The sequence below is a fragment of the Netta rufina genome (genome assembly GCF_964035555.1).
Source record: "Netta rufina genome assembly, chromosome: 1".
NCBI classification, from domain to species: domain Eukaryota; kingdom Metazoa; phylum Chordata; class Aves; order Anseriformes; family Anatidae; genus Netta; species Netta rufina.
Window position 1 is genome coordinate 166,954,517 of NC_140123.1, and position 16,008 is coordinate 166,970,524.

Below are 16,008 nucleotides of genomic sequence, written 5' to 3' on the forward strand. Positions count from 1 at the left end.
TTAGTGTCTCTGTCAAGAGAATGAGGCATCATATTTTAATAGCCAATATATTTTGTTAATTATGGCATTTCATTATTTTGCTTTGACCTTGTCAACAGTCAGCATTCTGATCATATATATACATTAAATGCATTAATGTCCCTCTTTCTAATGATCCAAGCTGTCACGCAGAGGTTGAATAGTCAGGCAATGGCTCTGCAGAATAATGAAAAGATCAAAGCAGTGCCATGAACTTCCCCGGTTTGTGGAGTATATGAGGCATTCACTTGCTGATATTTCATTCCCGTGACAACAGCTGGAGGAGAGCACCAGCCTCCTCTCTTCACACAGACCTGCACAAATGGCAATGGAGTCAGCTCCAGCGCTTGTCACTGGTATTGTAGCAAACAAAGCAGCCAGCAATAAATGGCACAGAGGCATAAGGTCGGAGGATATAGCCTTCTGTGCATTGTCAGGGAAAACAGCCATCTGAAATGGGTTTGCTACAGTTGTAACTTTCTGCCACTCTCCCTTGCTGTGCTCCAGACCCTCCCCTCTATTGTCAAGACCCAAAGCAATGAAAATTCTTGAAAAGTCTCAATAACCGTTGTCTGTTTTTTAAAACAGTACTTCTGTGACTCTGTGAGAGTGCCCTGTTTTGTGCAACATTTGCATGAGAATATTTTCTGCTGATGATTCTTCCTTGTCTTTCTCTCTTTTTTTCTTTTTTCTTTTTTTATTTTTTTTTTTTATTTTTTCATAACCCTGGAAAATTAGTGACACTTTGAGAAGGTGCAAAGTTGTAGTGGTTTGTTAATAATCTGTCTTTTGATCCTTTAGTCAGTGTAGTGCATCTGTGTGGGAGAGACACTATTTTCTGCCTTCTGTGAGTTACTTAGGGGAAAAAAAAAACAATCTAGCATCTGCTATGATTTTGCTTCCCAGTGTTTATGATTCTAAATATCTATTAACACACATTTTTTTCTGCATTTTTCTTTCTAAGTACAAACAGGAAAATAAACACATAGACCAGACTGTTGGGCTTATTACTTCAGTCTTATTGAACTAATTAAAAAAGGGGCAATGCAATGATAACATTAAGGTTATAATTAAGCCAGAATCTATAAATCAGTGGGTTCAGATTATCCAGTCAGTAAATTCATCAACCATGTAATGAAATTAAATGATGAAATCAATCCTAGAAGGAATTGGGTTGTACCAGTTGGTCTCCAGAGTCTCTGTGGCAGAGCTGGCTCCCTTTCCACGTAAGCCCACCAGCATCGACTGCCCATAGGTGCCCTGAGCCAAACCCAGAGAGGGTCTGTTAACATGCCCTGATACATCGACACAAAATGCCCTGAGCAACACAGCACCTGCACAATTTTCTTTAGACCTTTGGGCAAGGATAGTCCCCAGCTTGTGAGGACAGTCTCCATCACATATATTTGTCTGTCCTGATCTCCCCCTTTTCACAGAATAATGCAAGCTTACCTCAGCAGTGAGTCATTAAATGTTTGCAGAATCTTTTGAATAATGATAATTTTTAATCCAGAAGCTAATGATGAGTTTGATGGCACCTTGGTACTTATTTCTAGGAATGTATTCTCACAAAATGCATATGCACGTGCAAAATATTAAAGAGAAGGAAGCAAAGGCATCTTGGGTCCATTACAGTCACCACACCAGGCTGGATGCAACTCCCTGCTGTTAGCAGTGGCCTTTCCATCTAATCGGGCTCTGCCAACTGCTTGGTGGCTGGGAGCCTCCAGAAAAGCCAGCAGAATGGAGGAGAGGAACGGAGACCATTGTGTTCATATGGCCAGGTAACAAGTAAAAAGGACAGAGTGGAGGTTTAATATTGTTTTGTTTCTAGAACCTCTTTGGGAACTGGAGAGAGCAGCTTCCAGGGGAAAAATGTGCATAGATCTGGAAACCTCAGTCCCTCCTAGCCCATGCTGCATTGTGGCATGAATAACAGGGATTCTTTCAAGACTTTGGGGAAGAAGCTCCTCTGGGGCCTAGAAGAGCTCTCACAGTTCCTCTCAGCTCGAGGTGAACAGCCTTTTGTCCAATGCGCTGCACCACCTGTCCTGTTCTTCAGTAGGATCTGACTCACATTTTATATGTGGTGACGATCCCCTTAGCCCTCTCTAATTTTAGCTTGGTTTATTTTGGTTTGAACCATGATGAAGAAGGATATTTGCCTTGGGAGTGTCCTCCTTCCGCCCCATCATTGCCACTCCTCCAGCAGCTGCCTGCTAATCTCCCTGTTTTGTTTTTCTACTCCTTTTGGGGGTATAGTGATACTATTTACCACCCTGTCAGCAAGGCAGTTAGTGCCGATTCAGGGGGGTGTGCTGTTTGCATTCACAATGAGGATGAGCTACTCAAAGCCAAATGCAGGCTTGGGAGAAGCAAAAATAGTTCCAGCCCAACATATGATTCAGGTTATAGCCAGAGGAAATGGCACTTTGCTGATGACAACAGCACACAAAGAATACTCTTGCGTTATAACAGAAGTATATCCCGTGTTCATATTAGTAAAATCCTGGGGAATTGTATGCAAATGTTGCCTCTTGAACACAGGAAAATGCCAAGTCCTACACCTAGGGAGGAACAACCCCAAGTGTCAGTATATGCTGGGGGCCACCCAGCTGGAAAGCAGCTCTGCTGAGAAGGGCATTGGTGTTCTGGCAGACAGCAAAGTGACCAGGAGCCAGCAATGTGCTCTTGTAGGAAAAAAGGCCAATGGTATGCTGGACTCCATTAGAAGGAGTGTTGCCAGCAGGCCGAGGGAGGTGATCCTGCCCCTCTGCTCAGGCCTGGTGAGGCCTCACCTGGAGTGTTGTGTCCAGTTCTGGGCTCCCCAGTAGCAGAGGGACACGGAGCTACTGGAGCGAGTCCACCTACGAAGGGGCGGAGCACCTCTCCTGTGAGAAAAGCCTGAGAGAGGTGATGAAGATGAAGGAGATGGAGTTTTCTCAGCAGTGCCCTCTGACAGGATGAGAGGCAGCGAACACAAATTACACGTGAAATTCCATGTGAACACAAGAAAACTCTGCTGTGCATGTGAACAAGCACCGGCACAGGTTGCCCAGAGAGCTGGTGGAGTCACCCTCTGTGGAGATTTTCAAAAGCTTTCTGGGCAACCTGCCCTCGGTGGCTCTGTTTGGGGCAGAGTTCGGGCCAGATGATCTCCAGAGGGCCCTTCCAGCCTCAGCCATCCTGTGGCTCTGTGCTTCTGCCTGGCGGCCAAAAGCTTCTTGTGGCAGTGCCCCTAGAAGGAGTATTCACCTTTTTATATGAGTGATTTGTTTCCTTCTGCTCTTGTAATCACTCCCTTCTGTTATGGTTTCTCTAATTTTGCAGTCAGCTCAGCTAGGAGAAAGGTACTTTAAAAAATAAATAAATAAAAAATAGTATAGACCAAACACACCTCACTGACAGCCAACGTTTCTCAGAATGTGTTCAGGTAAGGACCATGCCATAACCAGTGGCATTTTGCTGCAATAAGGTCTCTAGGAGCAGGTCCTTCAGTTATTTTTCAGCCGTAGTCTGCTATTAGGCCTCGCTCATGAAACCAATCAGGGCTGCCATGTCACTAGATAGTTTGAACTAAAGAAGTAACTTTCATGTAATCAAACCTAATTGACTTCAGTGACCTAAAAAACAAAGTTGCTGGTTTCAGGGGCTTTGACTTCTCCTTCAGGCTGGAAGAACGTAGGCACTGGGGGTTGCTCCATTTTCAGTGCCTGTTAGAGAATGGGCAGTGGTAGGGTCTGAACTAGAAATGTCATTTCTCCTTACCCAGATGAAGCACACCAAATGCCAGCAGCAACTGCCTTGTTTAGCTTGGCACATGTATGTGATGTGGTTCCCTCCACCCTCTATCACAAGCTGTTTGTTGAAAGAAATGTTTTTGTTTTTTTTTTCAGAAGAAATTTTCAGAAGAAATTTCCCATAAATAAGTGGGAAAAACAAGGTTTTAACAACAGGCACAGGGGAAGGGAAGGGAAGGGAAGGGAAGGGAAGGGAAGGGAAGGGAAGGGAAGGGAAGGGAAGGGAAGGGAAGGGAAGGGAAGGGAAGGGAAGGGAAGGGAAGGGAAGGGAAGGGAAGGGAAGGGAAGGGAAGGGAAGGGAAGGGAAGGGAAGGGAAGGGAAGGGAAGGGAAGGGAAGGGAAATCTTCTAGTTTGGTATTTTTTAAAGCAACAAATTTGGGTTTTAACACTCCGATTTAGAGATATGTTTTATGCATAGTCCGCTGCCACTAGAAACGCTGGTGACATTTTTATAAACTAAAAGTGGGAATTGCCTGAAAAAGAAGAATCTCTTGAATGTCAGAAGTGCATGAGGGGTAGAAAAAATCTTAAATCACTAGGAGAATAAGCTAAGATAGATTCTTGGTTGAAATGAATCTAGTACTATGAAGAGAAAGGTGTTAGCACCTAGAAAAGGCAATCTAGGGCCTCTACTGGGTCTTGTCTTGAATTTATTTCCAAATGTGTCAAAGTGCTTATAGCTTATACAGCTAATAAAGCTTTTACATTTAAAAGCAATCAATATCTGTTTTCTCTCAAAGCTAAATAGTTTTTGCTACTGAGAAATAGCAATAAATATATACAATAAAAATATTAAATAATATTAAAGAATATGTCTGGTATGCCTGAGGTTGGGAAAAAAATAATATATATATGCTAATTTGGATGAATATTTAAATATTATTCTTTAATATAACTTAGTATTTTATTATTTATTCTTCAGTCTTATTCTTTTTCTCTGCCCACTTACATCCTCATTACGTCTTCAAAATAACGAAAAAAAATAAAATGGATGTATGTACATGAAGTTAGCCAATGGCTTTTGTTAGCCAATAAAAACATCCAGAAATCCAAATATTTATCAGACTCCTAAATCTGGGAAAAGAGATGAGACTCTCCAGGTATCTTCCAGGCTCCTGAGCAGTGGGAGCCTCCTGCCATTGATGTCAAACCGTGTGCAGTGTTTGCTCTCCAAAACACAAGATTTGTTCCCTGTACCAGGCACAGTCAAGTGACAAGTCCAAGTGAGCTGTGCTGTGAGCAGTCAGGGCTAGGATCACAGCCCTCGTGGTACTGGAGAAGAGCTGAAATCCACCTTTTTCAGTGTGCACAGAGCATTTGCCCTTTTTCTAGCAGTTATATCAGTCAGAGCACATATATTAGAATAATTGAAGGATAACAGCAATGCGTTCTTTACAAGGTTCTGCATTCCACTGTCTTCCTCTGCTTTAAGACAGCAAACATTTCCCCCTTTCTCCTCTGTTGCTGGTGATGCACAGCCTTCACAGCAGCTGTTGCCAATGGTGACTGCCGGAGCTGGAGCAGATCAAGGCACCCATAAGGGTGTTGTTGCTGCCATGCCCCTGCTCTGTGGCTCACAGCTCAGTAGCTGCTGGCTTTGAGGTCACGGAGAGAAATATTTGCTTTTCTTCCTTTGTTCTATCAAGTTTATTTTCTGGCTTGTCCAGAGGATAATTTTGTCTTGTGATGGAGTGGAACAAAATAAACCTGCGACTTCCAGTGACTGCAGAGCTTTCTGTATCCTTCTCTGCATTCTTCCAGGGTGATTTAATAAAGGGTAGGAGCTCAAAATAACATGGCAAAAACTCGTTTTCAAAACTTGGGAAAAGGCTAATGGTGGTGCTCCGGGGCTGTTTAGTTCCAGAAGAAACAGGAGTCTTTTCTTAGCCCTGGCACAAGTTTCCTCTTTGATCATTGCCCTATATCCACAGCTGCTGTCAGACTAATATTTGTGAAATTGCTTTGGGTCCTTAAATGTATTCCAGAAGCATAAAGCAATATTGCCTCTGTGCTATACATGCAGAAAAACATAATGAAAAGAGGAGGTGGGTGATGCATCCAACAGTCCAAATACCTTTCTCTGTTGGGCTCAGTACACCCTCAGTTCTGTGTTCTTGTTTTTTTTACGTTGGATGTCTAAAAGTTAGTGACAAAAACATGTCTCTTTACCTTTCAGCACTTACAGGACAAAATTCAAGGCTTGCTTTTATTCAGCGTTCCTTTCCCTGGCACACGTAGCTACAGCATACAGCACTCCGGGTGTGAGGAAGAAGGCGTTTGGTGTTACAAGATGTGTTAAGTTTCACGGCATTGCTGCAGCCCAAGAAACGATGCAGATGTGCTCTATTGACAGGAGAGATTTTGCTTACTTTGCATCAAAGACATTTACATTGGGGCTTACAAAAGGATTTAAGAGAGTTAGGTGCCCGAATCCCTGTGCAGCTTAGGTGGATTTAGGGGCCTTGCTGCCTCTGGTTCTCTTGCACAAAATGGTACGTGCATACAAGTCCTCTGCTTCAGTGCATTCTTCTGATGCACCAGCCTGGCACAAATCACCTATTGCCTTTGCACTGGTACTTTCAACTTATTTTTGTTGGCTTGTGTGTGAGAGGAAGGAAGAGGCAGCAAGACTGAAGAAGTCACAGAAGGTGGGTGTTGGAGCCCAGGTGCGAATGCGGAGGGGTACAGCTCGCTCCCCAGGAACTGGCAGGCTCCTCAAAGTGAGAATAACCCCTTTTGCTGCTTCCAGAGACATGGGGAGGTGTGTGACAAAGGATGAAGGGTATTTCAGACTGGCACACTCCTGCAATTACAGTTATTATTTTTGTAGTGTGGCTTTGTGGTTTCTTCAGCCTTTGTATTCTCCATCGTGCATGCACAGCATATGGGTTTCTGCTGCTTTGCAGGCTGGAGGTCACCTGAAGAGCTGTGAAGCAGGCTCAGAGACACAAATATGGCCCGAAGTTACATTTGCCCCAGCACAAACTTATTCTTAGCTCTGCTTCTAATTGTATCTGTATGTGTGTAAAGCTGAAAGACAAAAGTAACTGATTCAGATCACAGTTTAGACCAGCTCTTCTAAACCTTTTCCATTTTACACTGCTCTGCCAATGGTCTTCTAACATAATATGTAAAACCTCTTTGTTGTGTGAGTCAGGGCCTTTAGAACAAATGTTGTTACCTGTGCCAATCTGCACCCTGACTGTAGATGTGTGTTTTCTCTGCTACAAATTGCGTTTGCATTACAAAGCAGACTTTTCATTTGAAAATGTGTCATCTTCCATATCCACAGACTTAGAAGGTATGTTTTCATGAATAATTCAACCCTACAAAGAGCCTGGCAGGAATACACCTTAATAACGTGCTGAAGCATAGAGCCCTGAAGCACAGTGAACATCATTTTTAGTATTAGAATAGAAAAGCATCAACTGATTTGACTTTGATTTGATATCAAAAGAATATTTTATTTGTTCAAATACTCAGGAAATCCCAAACTTGTAGGAGCCAATGCACCTCTCTGCATGCAGCATTTTGAGCATCAGCCTCATCAGCTCCATGGAGCTTACAGCACACTGTCTTGACACTGGGAGGGGTTTGTGCGACTCAGACCACGCTGGGCGAAGTGGCTGGGTGCTGAAATACTTGGAAATGCCTCTCTTGTGCAGAAGTTGTTGGTTGTTCGCAAAGCTTCCCTTTGAAGAATACTTTGACGCCCCCCCCCCAAATATGTGCCATGTCCAGTGGGGTGAAATTGCACTTTACCTGATAAAAATTTCCAGGATCACATTCTAATTTTATTTTGCTTTTAAAGCTACAAGTCATCCTTGTAACACCCTTATGTCAAGCTATAAGACAGGAATGTACCTGCATGCTCATCCTTCCTCAGATATTCTCAACACACCAGGTATGTTGAGAATAGTTATGACTGTCACCACTAAAGGAAAAGTAAGGCCATAATCCACCACTCAGAGGGAGCTTTTTCATTGACTGCAAACACTTTGGATACTTCCTAATACACTTGCTCTCTGTCATAGTTTTGCCAGTTTGTAAATACTGGGGAACAAAGCTCAAGAGATGGAAGCTCTTTATGAGCATGAGTCTAGCACTTTTTATTTTACCTGCTTGCTACTCCCTGGAAGTAGGAATTATAAAACATTTTAGCAATTCAGAAATATTAATTTTCTCTGTAGCCAGAACATTCAAAGCAACCAGCAGAACAGCAGCAGTCATGCCTTCATGAGCATAATAAATCACTAGGCAAGCAGCTATGTGACCAGAAGCTTTGAGAACACATTTAAGTTTTGACATTGAACTTAATCACACATCTTATTCTGAGAGTAATGGGTGGAGGATCAGGCTTAGGTAACATGAAAATCAGTGGTTAGTCAAAATCTGTGTATGAATGTTTACATCAGAAACCACTTGCTTCTCTAGGCACAGGATATGGCTGAGTATTTACACAGTTAAATCAGATTTGTCACCCTTCTTGTTGAACACAGGAAATGTGCTATTAAGTATTTGTTTAGATACTCATAAACATACGTGAAACTGTGTACACAGCCACTCTGTGGAAACCACGCCAGCCTCTCTCTGCCTCTTCCTTTATCTCAGCTGTGCTTTCTCATCTGTCATTTCTCATTTTAAGCTAAAATTCTAATCTTGTGGGCAGGTGACTACCTTTAACACCTACTGCCTCTTGTACAGAGGCAGTACAGTAATCAATTGTACAATGCATGTAGTCTCTAGGACTATTGTAGCACAATTATTTATTTATTTATTTATTTTAAAGAAGCACTAGTTAGATACTAAGAGTGCTCAGAAATGATTTTTTTCCCTATGAAGATAACTATGTGAAGAAGCAGAAGGGTTTAGCTCTCTGTAGCTGATCCACCATTTGGGCAGGAGGGCACTCAGTCTGCTCTTCCTGCCACTCTTCTGCTGGAGAAGGTCCTCCAGGTTTTGGAGAAGCAGCTGGTCCCTGGGAACAACAAGCTCAGGCCACCAACTTCACATTGCTGAGCACAATTGTGGTTTGTTAAGGTGAGGTTCAGTGCAGCTCAAGGAAAAGTACATCTTTGGAGAACTATGTTAGGAACCTAAATAAGTGTGTGATCTTCAAGGCTGCTGGTCACCTGCTGCTCAGAGTAAATGTAGATGGTGTTAGACAGGCCTCGCCATATGTGAAAGTCAACTTTGGGCTCAGAAATATTGTTTAGGGAACTGGCGGGAGTCTCCATGCCTTAGAAATGTGCTCTTCTCCTCCTTGCTGTGGTTTATTAAGCTGCTTCCTGGGACCAAGCAAAGTGAGAGCTGGCTGGAAATGGAGCACACCGGGAAGCAAGGGGAAGTCCAACTGCTCCATACATTTTTTGGCTGTAGGCAATGTGGAGCAAGGAAGCATAGCAAATGTTGTTCTCAATCCAGCAGGGAGATGTAACGCCTCCAGAAACTTTCCTACTGCAGTTTACGCAAGACGAGGCTCTGGAGAATATGCATCAAAGCAAAGGTGCTATTGCTCTGGTTCCTTGGGCTGCGATAGCAATTAGGCCATACTGAGTTACATTACTTATCTCTCAGTAGAGGGAAGGAGCTACAGAAGCCAGATATCAGCTACGTGCAGGGATTAAGGACATGACCCCAAATAGACCCCATTAATTTTCTTAGCAGCTCAAATGTCATCAGTCTTAAAAATCAATAGGTAACACTGAATTATGAATAGTTTTCAGCTGGAAAGTTTGAGAAATATTGATGTGGCTGCTGAGCAGTTGGTACCACAATATTAATGTGAACTGTGAATCTAATTAGAGGTACGCACAGCAGAAAATTGACGAAGACAAGGTTAAAGTATTGCCTGCTGCCTTTCAGAAAAAATTGTGTTATTCGCCCTAAATTTCAGGTTTTATATTCTCTAGGTAGGTTAAAGAATGGAATTACAATGTAAACTAATAAACCCCAAACTAAAAAGCTCTGTGCAGAGCAGGAACTCCTTTGTTGTCCACAAGGACAAAACATTTATACGATTAAATCTTAATTTACTTATTTTTTCTCCCTGGGTGGTATATGTCCTTCAGTCAACTGAAGTTTTAATTTTTCATCCCTCTATTCAGACTTCCTCTTGTTCCCCAGTTATCTTTTCTTTTTCTTTCAATGCTGAGAGCGTTTGTGCTTTCCCAATCTTTTACTGTCTCTATCTTAACCACAAGTACTCATAGCTCCTCTGTTAAGGAACACATATCATGCCTATCCGCCCTGTTTAAGTACAGGAAAGGAGCTTTTTGTTTAAAGCACTTTATAACAGATAAGAAAATGACAAGTGATTGTTGTACTGGCTCCTTCCCGTGGCTGGTGGGCAGTGGGAGACGCTTTCCTGGGAGGCACAATTACTGGCACGACTTAGCACGAGTCCCACCAGCTGTGGCGTGGCCCTGGTGCCTGCTGAGAACAAAGATGTGAGCGTGCACTGTACTTTCCCCAGCCCATGAATACCTTAGGTTGTTACTGTAAGTGGGATAGGAGGAAATTCAGTTATAAATGGAGGCTTGTATTCTTGCCATTGCCCACAATAAACATATTTTTCATTCAGCGTTGTAAGAAGTCGTGGATGCTCAAGAAAAGCCTGTCTGTACCTCATGCATGGCGGACAATGGGAGAAATTCAGCCCCACGTTAAGCACATTGGAGTCAGCGGAGTTTCTTCTTCTTTGGGCCATTATTTCAGGCCAGTCTTCTCTTTACATCCAGATTACTGCTGCAGGGTGGGTGTGATGCTGGCTTGGTGACCACCCTGGTGCTGCTCTGCAGCACCCACTGCAGCAGGGAGGGATGCTCCCGGGACCCCGAGGGCATCTTCCCCACGGTACCCCCACCCCACAAGTGCCAACATGTCTCTTGGACCAGCCTGAGCCAGGAGCTGCTAAACATCACATGGAAATTCAGGCAGATGGAAGGGAAGTCCTGTTTTCTGCAGCCATCCTGTGCCTTGCATCGTGAAGACCCCCTGCCTCCTTCGTTACCCGCACACTTCCTTGAACGCAGCCTCAGGAGCTGTTGCAGACAAACCAAGATGTTCAATCAGATTTTATTATTTCCTGCTTCCAACACCAGTCTCAATGTTAATGGAGCTCTCTCTGTCCCTCTCTTTTATTTATTTCCCAGCCACAGCATGTAATAGATGTCAGGAAGTGTGTTATCCCCTCTCATGGCCGCGGAATCACAAAAGGCTATCACTCTGAGTTTTCTGGTTCACGGGCAGTGCAGCTGGTATTTCATAGCTGGCAGCAGCTTGGGAGGTTGGGGAACCGTTGACAGCTACATCACAAGTCACTGCTGAGAATTGTTTTAATGAGGCAGAAATGCAGTGTTTAAAGTCCCAAAACATATACAAATATCACCAGATAGAATACCGGCGAAAAATGAAACAACAATGCTGTGAGTACAGTTGTGCATCTGCTTTGTTCCCCAGTTCGTGTTTGCCCAAAATGTGATAATATATTTGAAAAATCTTGCCTTTGCAAATGAGAATCCCATATGATTTTGCCTAAGCCAAGCGACGTGAGATGATCTTCACTGCTCGGGCATGCAGCTTCGGGGGTCATTACTGAGCTCGCCACGCAGATGGGCAGTCTTGCTACAGACAATAAACGGGAATTGTCTTTGTTGCAGTGTTTAACTGGCCATCCCCAGATATTACAAGTTAGGGCAAGGCATGCTCCTCCATAATAAATGCTGGTGCACAATTACCAAGCTTTCTGAAAGCTTGCCTTTTGTCCGAGGGCTGATTCTTCTCTCTCATCCTCTGCCTCATCAAAAAGAGCAGCACCCCCCCTTCTCCCTCTTCACACGCACACTTCAGTGTTCAGCAGGCAGCTGTGCTGCAGGTAAATATTTCCAGACATCATTGGCAAACCTGCACAATGCTGAACACAGGCTGTGCGGAAATCCTGCTGTGTCCTGAGCCCCAGATGACCCCTTCCTTCACCAGCCACATGCACAGGGCTGCAGCTGCACTCTGGCATCACATTTTTGGTTGTTCTCTAACAATTTAGCATCTAGGGACCATTCTTTCAGGCATATATATGCTTTGCTGTACGTGTCCTTGACTGAAGCAGCGTGTATAGAGGCAAGAGGGAGCTGCTATCTCAGGGAGATGCTGCTGCTAATTGCCTGCTACTGCTGAATACTGGAGTGCAGCCCGGGCAGAATTAACCTACGAGATCACAAATTATGCCCATTTCAGCTAGGAGTGTAATTGCACTGCTATTATGCATCCGACTTCTGTAAAATACCATTATTTTACTGTTTAGAAATGTGCCCTTAGCAGTAACTATAAATACGCTTGTGTTCCACAGCAGGTTAATTAGACATCAATTAAAATATTTATTGAATAAGTTATTAATTGGCTATAACCACCATGTTAAATGACAATTGGTTAAAGGGATGTGAAATTTTATCTCAGACTCTGTGTAGTTACAGCTGATGGCATGGCAATTTTATTAGGTATGTTGGGAAGAAGCACTCATACCCTCTTTTTAAGGTGTCTGATTTTGTCCTTCCTATTGAAACATGGTTACTTGTTTAGACAGGATTTTAAAATGAAGATGACTAAAATGATGCCTAAACATTTCCTAGTTTACTTTTCAAAGTGGCAGAGATGAAGAGGAAGATGTGCTATCTTGACCTCTGCAGCATTAAAGCTCTTCAATCTTGGGCTTGGGGGAGCACTTGTTATACATAGCACACTAAGGAGCAAATGACAAAGAGTGACCTCTAGCAAAATGAGTTCATAAATTACGTTCTCAGCCCCTCCGCTTGGTGACATCCTCACAAACAAGCTGCCCTGCTTTCCTTGTGGAGGTGGGCAGCATCCCCAGGGCCGCATAGCCTCTCCCTTCCCTCCTCTCACCTCAGCATCACTCCAGCCTGCCTGTCCCTGCTCTCCTTTCTCCTGCCTTTCACCTTCTCCTTCTCCTTCTCCTTCTCCTTTTTTTTTTTTTTTTTTTTTTTTTTTTTTTTTTTTTTCTCCTGCTATGCTAGGCTCTCCTAACCAATTTTACTTCCACATTGGAGATGATAAAATAAAACTAGTGGCCGGTGTGACCCAACAGCCACCTGAGTACTTTCTTGTGTAACGTTGGACCTTTCCCTTCCCACCTCCAAGCACAGAATCACTCTGCTCTCGGTGCCAGTCATTTCCTAGAGTTCATTTTGAAAGCATTACTGTGGGTTATCTCCTGCAAAAGCTGCTGCTTATCAGCTGCCATGCTCATACGGGTGAGGGCTGCCTGCAGGAATTAACACCATGCGCGCAGAAGGAGCGTGGGCTGTGCCTGCAGCCTGCCAAGCTGCAGCAGATCGCACGTGAACAGTGATGCTCTCCAGAGACATGGGCACACACACCGTCTCTTGTAGATGTCAGGACATCTTCACAAAACTCGAAGCAGAGCATTTTGCTTGCTTCTGGTTTGTGATTTTATGTTATTACGATTCCCCCACCCCCAAGTAGACACACAATCAAATGACCTTTATAATGAGGAAAAAATGAGGAGAGAAAATACGATGCTCTTACTGTTTCTCTCTTCTTATGCTTAATAGATTAACTATGGCTGTAATTTAGAAAAGGCTGTCTGCGGAGGGCATGTGACAGTGAGCAGATGCAGTGAATACTGTTTTTAAATTTGATTCTTTATTCAGTTACTGAGATTGAGACTGTGAAAGAGATTTCCCTCCAGACCACCATGCTTTTGATTACTGCATTCTGGTGTTTTCACATATTTTAGACTGTAGTCATGCTACCATGCAGCTTTTAGTGAAAATCCCCTTTTTTCTTGGCCTTTTCCAGTTACTTAAGATGAAGGCTTCTTTTCCTGTAACGTTATGTCACAAGGAAGGAGATATTTCCTTATGGTTGGCTTGTACTTCTGTTGGTGCCTTCCTAATATTTAGGAATTGACTTTGTGTATGTACACACCACCAAAAATAAACAAATAAATAAAAATTAAATATGGTGAGGGCAGACCTTGGCCTTTTGCAGCCCTATCTGCTTTTCAGTGTGGCTTTCCTGTGATGGACAGTCTGATAGCCTAGGCTGTTCACAGCCCCTCTGGGATTGCCCATTTCTTGCTGTGTGCCAGCACACGAGAAGTCTCTGGGGTCCATGGCACTGCCTCTCTCAGCATCACTGCTCTCTCCACTAAATGCTCCTGAGTTTGGTGCTTCCTCTCAGTTCTTTCTGCTCTTAGCAGGTCCTTATGGTAAATTAAGAGAAATTTTCCTTCTTTCCCTGGAATCGCCAGGGCAAGGAGGAGAGGGTGGGCAGCCCACGACAGCAGGGATCTCCCTGTGCTGAACTGAGCACGCCACACTTTCTGCTGGTGGGGTGATGCCAGCTCATTTGTAACATCTGCTGACTGGGGGATTCTGCATGTATATATATACACATATATGCATATATATATATAGATACAGATATAGCTTTTGGCTTCTGGGGTGTTTTTCCCAAATAGCTGAACAGACAGAAAAACTCTAACTACAAAAGGGTATTTACACATTCAGATGGGTCCAGCGATGCTTTCCTAATCATTAGCCCAGCACTCTGCACATTCGTGTGATATTTCTGGATGGGAATCTGCTACACTGTGGGAAAAGGGAGTACCAGAGCAGGAAAAAAAATGAGAGGGGGGAACATGACAGAGGGGAAAAAATAGACGGAAATGCAAACTGCATTTCCACAGTAACTGACAGCTTTATCACACTTGCTGCTAAATGTTTAGAAAGGAGAGGAGCCCAGATGCCAGGGAGACCCAATCCCCCAGTTTGTCTTGGAGGGGGCTGGGATAAGGAACTGGAAATAGCAATAGGTTTTGTCCCAGACATCTGTCTTGTCCTCACGGCCTGTGTCGGGCCATGCCACGTCACCCAGAACAGCAACATGTCCCTGCCACATCCTTCCTCCCTGGCCACCCATCCTAGACTGCCATTTACACTACCTTCTGCAACAGGCAGGTGATACTTGGGCTCCTCAGCCCACAGGAATTCCTTTCATCCCAGCTTAGGAAAAGCAGTATGCATGGCAAAGTGAAGAGATATTGTACTTAAATGACACTGGTGCATTTGAAAAGAAAATTCAGAATTCCAGTCTCATTCCTCCTGTCCACGTGTTATCTACATCCTGCATGATTCATAAACAGCACAAAAGGGCCCCTGTCTCTTTTTCCTTGGCTCTGTCATAATAGAAGGTTAATGAAAACCTTCGTGAAAACCAGTGAAAGCTGAAAATCCTGCTAGCTAATGTCATCTAAGCATTTAGCACAGAAAAAAAACAGCAATGCAACTTCCCAGGCAAATGCAAAAAAGCTTGATTAAAACCTCCTGCAGAAGGCTGGCATATTTGTCCAGGCCCATGATATTCAAAATATCACCATAATACCTGCCTTATAAAAATGCATGTATTTCTTCAGCTGTGTGTATTTAGACCTTTTAGCAGTTCTAATGAGCTTTCAGAATGAAGCTACTACAGCAATCAGCTTCTGTGTAACAAGCAACATTTAAATATTAAAAACGTAAATTAGCTAAGCTGGTTAATTACAATTTTCCAAATATTGCAAAAGTGCGAGTAAGGCTATTAACTGCTTTGAAATTCAGATATCAGTTCCTCCCACTCAGGGAACATCCAGTTCAGTAGAGAAGATGAAGTTACAGAACAGTCTCCTGAGCTAGCCAAAACAATATCTGCTTACCAGAGCTAAAAGCCCTACATTTCAGCTGCCACTCAGAGATGTTAAAACGACACAGAAGCCTGAAATCGGAATTTACCAGTTTGTGGAAGTACAAATGTCTTCCAGAAAAAAGTTTGTTGCTGGCTCTCTGAGCCCTTTCCTAAGGATGCTGTGACTTCGGGTGCTGGGCAGACTGCATCCCATATCTGCAGCCCCCTGTGCTCATGAGGACCTTTCTCTCCCTGAGGAACATTTATGTTGGTTTAATGTGCTAGAAATGTGCAGCAGGCAGCATTTGAACTGCTCTTGCTTCTGCCCCAGATTCTTGGTAGAAATGACCCTGGCAGCAAACATAACATCAGGAAAATATCTGCAAAAGTCAACTGAAGAGGACAGTCTCTTCATTTTCTCTTAGTGAGGATGATCCTAGGTACACAGGCCCGTGGTGTGACCCTAGTTCTTTGAGCAGCATAAAT